Consider the following 7,254-nt stretch of genomic DNA (forward strand, 5'->3'; position numbering starts at 1 on the left):
ATTAGATTGTGAGAATATTTTGCATTTCACGCTGACATTTGAAAGATGCCCCTGCTCTCCGTCGAGTGAACACCGATACAGCCAAAATGGTTCATAACACGCGCACACACTGCGGCTGATGCCCGTCGCATGTTTGCGCAGCCAGAGGAATTCCCGCCAACAGTATACTTACCGCTGAACTGAAATGCTACACTGGGGTTCCTCGACGCCTTGTATGAACTGCCATAAGACATTTCTGGGAGCACGACCTAAAACGTATCCAAATCCTTCCGCAGCATGCGACGGCAACACATTCAAGCTGCATGCGCCACGCCGGCCCGCATAAGCCAGAGAGAAGGAAAGCTCGCCGTATCCTTACCTGATGGAAAGGACTGTTATACCTACCATACTTGCACGCATCTTCAATTATATATACTAAAGTTAATCTGTCTTAAGTACCTTTCAGATTATTTGAGTATCTTGGGAAAACTTTGAAAGAGGAGTGTTTTTTGCTGTAACCCAAATACATTTCAGAGTATTGTACTCATTATTTCAAGTACTTCGAAGGAAACTAATCCCTTTAGCAGGGAGCTCAAGGCCAACCCTACCTGGCCACTACAGGCACAATTTTTTGTTCAACACAAGCAGGATGTAGGGCTGCGTACATTCAAACCTGTTCCACAAGTCGTCAGCTTCCCTATGGCGCGTACGTGTGCATTTGTTCACAAACGGATGGGAACACCAAATTATATCTCCCTATTAATCACCCTTGTGCAAGATAGATGGAACAGTATTACGCTTAGTAGAAAAAAATGTAAGAGCTAGTTTATCAAGGCGAATCTAAATGCCTTCCGACGGGCCGGAGTTAAGAATAACTGAGCTTCTAGTCAACGACTTATTCTCTCTTCGAACTGTTTATCTCATTCAGACAATGCTGTTGGTGAACGATGTCATCGGACATATCAAAACACCCTTACATAGGTTCATTTGTAATAGTACCAGAATTAAAACCTAATCAACGCATGATTACACCCAAACTACCGCATTTACTCGAAGATAGGTCACCCTAAAGTCAAGCCACCCATCCCCCCCCCCCCTCCCAAATGCCAAATTATAAGAAAAAAAAGCGCTTTCATTGGCCTAGGGTTCTGGATCACACCGGTGCATCGTAGCGTCCTCTGTCGCTGCAGCCTGGAGTCAATGTTCAAGCGCAGAGCTCGCAGATATCTTCCCGTTGTTTTTTTCTTGCCGCACTTGTGTGCATTCCTTTATGTGGGCGCAGCAGGCTCCACTAAAGGCTAAATGTAGATTTGTTTCCTTTACATGAACCATATTTCATTCGGCCTGACAAATGGGAGTCTGAGCTTCTTCAGACCGGCCTCATCTGGCATTTTCAATCGAAGCTTGGTGCCCGCATTTCTGGTTTGTGCAGGAGAAATATTGCTTGTTTAGCCCACCTGGCCTGTGTTCCTCCATGCGTATCATTGCATTATTATGCACAACAACATTGTGCATCAACATTAGTAATTTATTCTGGCTTGTAATTTGAAAATACATTCAGGACAAAAGTACGCATGCACACGAACAGAGCGGGCACGTGAGCCCAAGTCCTGCTTCTTTTTCGGCACTCAAAACAATATTAAGCAGACGATTACGGAGACTGATCGGTGTTCAGAAACAACCAAGCGTAGATGCAGCTTAACTTTTGCCATGTCTCTGTGCTTTAGCGCGTCCCAAGTTGATGTTTTATTTATATCTGCAAATTATGCTTTTTGAGTTTTGTTCTGACAGCCTTTTTGTTTACGAATGCGGAAAGCTTGCTCTGCCTTTTTTATTTTTCACCGAGGACGCCGGTTGCTCACCGCGGCACCGTGCGGCGTCATCAGCAGAGGGCGCCACAATTGTCTTGCGGGGCAGAAGGCACCCTGCCACGTAATAGTTAACCATAGCCTAGGGAATATTACCACATCCCATAGCAATGTGCTGAGTAGCCAGGAGCTGAAGACAGCGCCACTCCTCAACAAAAGGGAGTGCGCTCCTTGGTTAATACCTGCGTCAAAATGTTGCTTGAGTAACGCGCCTTCCCACCGGTACATTCCAGTAAACGCCTTAAGAGCCTGGCTACAGAATTTTCGCTCAGTAATTGCTACGGTTTGCACTGCCGTGCCCTTTCCGGTGTCGACGTGAGATGTCGAGTGCCATTAAATTATTATTTGCAAAATTTACCCAATTTCTTGGGCTCCGTGAAGAAATGCCATTCGATAACGCCTTATGTCTTTGTAAAAACGTAAAGTGTGTTTAGGAGCGAAGTGTAAACATGAGAATACTTCGCGCTACTACCTAGTATTGAAAAACACTGCCCCTCAAGCTCGACCATTGAACTCCGGAGTGCGTACATCGTAAGTAACCTGACATGATCAGACCACGACATATGACACCATGGCTCAAACTCACCGGAACCGAGGGCAGAAACGCCCCGTAGACGAGGCCGTGATAGAAAGCTCGGCGTGCTGTGTCGTTGGGCAAGTTGCGCGCGGCCGCGGAGAGCAGGTAAGCGCCCGATCCGCGGCCGACCAGCACCAGCTCCTTCGGGTCGGCGCCGAAGATTTCCGCGTGGTCGCGCGCCCACTGCACTCCGCTCATGACGTCAGCAAAGGCCACATCCTCATCCACGCCGACCACGGACGACGGGTGCAGAAAGCCCAGCACGCCTTGCCGGTGGTTGGGCGCCACCACGACCACGTCTCCTGCACGAAGCGCCGGCTGGTCGTGTTTGTGACAACTTCACGAATGGATATTCATTTTGTGACAATGCGCGAGTAATTTTCGAAGACTGGTTACGATTATTTGATGGTAACAGGGAGGTTAGCAGTTAAGGGAGAGAACGAAAGCGAAAGTTTCGCTTTTACAGCGAAAGCTGCATATGGCTAGGCGAAAGGAAAACCGTTTGCCAAACGTCTCCATTGGCTGCGCCGTCAATTACGTCCTTCTTTATGCGTCGCAACCAAGCGCGCGCACCATTGGCAGCGCGTCGCAGTGACGTCGTTAGCGGACGCGCTTCCGCCATTGCCACATTGACGCTGATCTGCCCGCAACGCCGCCTCCTCGGATCTCCGTTGTCGCATGCGTTCGATATCTCGAGTTAGCTCGGCTACATTCTAGCCACTGTAGCTCGGCGTCGTAGTTAGCAGCATCCGCCCGCCATTGGCGCTTGCGTTCAACTTCGCGATTTCAACGTGGACGTTTCGTCGCAGCCAAAGCCAAAGTAGAGGGTACTAGAATGCGGTTGAGTGGGACGAGCAGCTGGGGCGGCGTATGCTTTGCAGTGAGGCGCCCGACGTGGAAATATACTGTGGCGGCGCTGCGATCGAAGTGGATTGGGCCTCATCAAGGTCGCGCCGTTGGAAACTGCTGGCGATCCTGCTCGGCAGGGTCATTCGTACTGCTTCGCGCGCTGGTATTTGCGTTCAGACTGCTCAAATCGTGTTCATAATTGCACATGACATGTATTTATGCCTTAAGAATGAAGTCCTTTCTTTCGCTTCTTTATTTTATTTTGTTTTTTTAATGCCACTTGGTGATTGCGCGTGCATGTCGGCCGCAGTGTCGGCTTTCATTCTACTATGTTATTGTACGGTTCCCTTTGGAGAACAAATATTTTTTCTCGTTCTTCAAGCAGCATGTATCTCTCGTGTGTAATGTTGCGCATATAGTTTTCCATCAGTAGGTCTTGCGAAACGCAGACGAAGAAACATGTAACCTTCCTGCTTGCCGCTTCAAACAAGTAAAGTATATCTGCCCCATCCGGCGCCTTGTACTCAGATTTACGGGAAGCATTGTTATAGATAAACAAGGGTAAACTGCAGCGCAACATCCCATTCAAGTTTCCGCCTTCCTCGCGTAACAGAATGCGGAGTAATTGGTGCGGGGTCATTTATTGCGGTCGAGCCTCGAGCGCAGAAAACGATTTTAGTTAGTCATTCTATATGCTAAGCTTTGGCCGTAAGCCTTACGTGGATTTCTTTTTCCAGTCGATACTTCAAAAAATCCTTAACGCTGGTGAAAAACGCTTAAGCTTCGCCTTTAAGAGTAGAACGCGATAGCGTTATGGGGACCCGTTCGCATAACATCGTTCGCATACGGCAAGTAGGCTTCATTCACTGCAACACTGAACGTGGGAAAGCCAGCTTACAAAGACTAAGCTTACACCAATCCTCTTAAAGTCGGCTTCACTTTTAAACTTAAATGCATTGCTGGAAAGGCTTTTTTCCAGGGGCAATATAAGTGGTCTTATATTAAAATGTAAAGGCCCTAGCACCTTTTTTAATTATTTTATTAATTGTTTGTTATTGTCCCGACGCGCGCAGTTTCCTCGTAGCAGAATTGCGTTTTCTCGTACATTCAAATTACAATCCGACGCCGATTGGTAAACAATCCAACGGCGAATCCGACGCCAAATGGTAACGTCGTACTTTACCATTTTTCTGACGGATTACACTGTGAGAAATTTAATTTTTGTTCACCAAAATCTTGCACCACGTGGAGGGCCTGCGCGGTCGATGTGGTTGGATGATTTTCTCCGCCACCCGCGATCACACGCCGGTTGCCGACGCCGGATTTTCTGCGACACGGGGCCCTGAACGCTATCGCGTTAAAAAGAAGAAAAAGAAAAGAAAATCTGCGCGGTAACCTAATTAGTGGCTGTATAATGGATACGGCATGGCGCGCTGCTAAACTGGAGCTCGCGGGTTCAATCCAGGTCACAGAATTCCATGGAAACGAAATGAAAAAAGACTCGTGTACTCCTATTTAGGCGCACGTTAAAAAAACCCAGGTGGTGAAAACTAAACCGGGTGCCTCATAATCATATCGTGGGTTTGTCACGTAATACCGAAGAATTTCATTTAAAAAAGGGCAGGTGGCTGTTTTCTTAGGCTTTTTCTAGGGGTGTAATCAAAGTAAATTATTCTTGAGTTTGATTTCCGAAAAGAACATGTTACGCTTATCCTATATTTCATACATAAATGTAATGCCGTTCCCAAATGTATGACTGCTCAACTCAGCAGCTTGTATATTATAAACGGCTGTTTTCAATTATCCGGTGCACTATCATAACGACCATAATGAAACAAAAAATGTCACAGTTTCGCCCTAAGGGCGAAGCAATGAATGCGACAGCAACACACCAATGTCATACGAAGTAAGGTGAGCGGCTTTGGTAGCAATATGAATTGTAGTAAACATGAGCTGATTAAGTAAGCAGGTGTGCTGCGGCGTACGTAGACCGACATGAAGATAGACTCGATGACCACGAGAAGGCGCGTGTGAAACGGTGGTGTTGATGAGAAGGGCTTCCCGTGGGCAGCGCGTGCGAAGGGACACACCTGTAGTGCTGCACTGCCGATCCGGGCAGCATTGCATGTGTAGCGTGCGTTGGAAAATGTGGCCCGACTATTACTAACAATGAACAAGCGTGGTGCGAGCGCGCACAAACAAACATGAACAGATCATACTGAATGACTGCAGACAACGACTGTCAAAACGCTGGCAGCAAGCGCATACGCCGCAGCGGGCGAAGGTACGTGCGGTCTATCGCTTCAACGGAAACTGAGCGGCGAATGCACAGCGCGTACAAAGGTCAGAGCCGTGTGGAGATAAGAGACGGTGCGGGCGAGCGACGAGCGCGGTTGTTGGCAGAGTAGAAGTGCGCCCCCCCGCTCCCTCCGGCGCTGGCTTCCCGCTTCCTTGCTTGCGCGTGGGAGATTGAGTGCGTTCGCTCTCCGTGATAGCGCGAGTCCCCGCACGCTTCCGCTCGGGCATACGGCGCGCAGCGAAGATTTTATCTATACGGAACTTTACGGCGACGGCGACGGCGACGCCGACGGCAGAAATCCGGTTGAAGTGTCCATGTAATTGCTATCGCAATAATAAAGGAACGGCATGTCTCACCTACACGTAGAGATATGCGCAGATCTGTTGCGTTCGTTGAAGAAGATAAGTGTGGCACCACATGGGGCACCCAGTTTTAATGGGTTGGAAGCATGGTGAGACTGCCAAAAAAAGTTTTGCTTGTCTGAATCAAGTTAGCTGATTTACAGGCTGCCCCAAAAAGGGGGCGTTTATATTGAGTGACAGCTAGGAACTTGTTAAGCAGGACTTATTAACACCCGTGTCTTAATTCTCTCAGGAACTGCGCCTCTGCGCTACAGCCACGACTCTCCGGCAGCAAAATCATTCGGAATAACAGTTCTCACTTGCATGGGTCATTCACCTTTGAGACATCAATAGGGTTCTTAAGCCTTACATTCGAACGGAAACGACTATTTGGCGTCGTACGGTATATCTATAACACTTGTATATATATATATATATATATATATATATATATATATATATATACCGGGTGTTTGAGCGAACACTTTCAAAAATTCTTAAAGGTTGCCTGTGGCAGATAGCACAATTCTAGTTCATGAGCTGGTCTACTCGTAGAGGCTGACATCACTTGCACAAGAAATTGAAATGCATACTCGAAATATTCAACAGAAATTCACTAATTAAGTTTTTAACTAATTACCTGATGGCCCATATTGCAATTTACAAATTGTAGCCGTGGAGTTCGCAAGGCGGATCCACTTGCAACGAATTCTCGGGATGACACCAGCTTCGAGATATTAATCCCCGAACTTTGCGGAGAAATACATTGGCGTTTCAGTTAGGTTCTTAACAAAACGTCGCTTTTTGCATTGAATCAAAATTAACTGGAACGCCAATGCATTCGTCCGCAAAGTTCGAGAATTAATATCTAGAAACTGGTGTCATCCTGAGAATTTATTCTAAGTGGGGCCTTGCGAACTCCACGGCTGCAATTTGTAAATTGCAATATGGGCCATCAGGTAATTAGTTTAAAAATTAATTAGTAAATTTTTGTTAATTAGTCGATTATGCATTTCAATGTTTTGTGCAAGTAATGTCCGCCTCTTAGAGTAGACCAGCTCATTAATTAGAATTGGGCTCTCTGCCACAGGCACCTTAATAAATTCTGAAAGTGTTCGCTGAAACACCCTGTATATATATTGTAATAAAGTGGAAGCACAAGCTCGGTAACACGGGACAAACGGGAAAAGAAGAGGAAGTTAATAGAACAGCCGGCCCAGTGAAACGGGGTGCTGTGTCTGTCTCTTGTTCTTTCCTTTACATGGCGCAGTCGACTAATACTGAGACTCTTCAGAAGACCTGGCCCCGAGCAATCGCAAGCGGACGGACACTACCGGGACC

Source organism: Dermacentor silvarum, chromosome 6 (assembly GCF_013339745.2).
Source record: "Dermacentor silvarum isolate Dsil-2018 chromosome 6, BIME_Dsil_1.4, whole genome shotgun sequence".
In the NCBI taxonomy this organism is placed as follows: Eukaryota; Metazoa; Arthropoda; class Arachnida; order Ixodida; family Ixodidae; genus Dermacentor; species Dermacentor silvarum.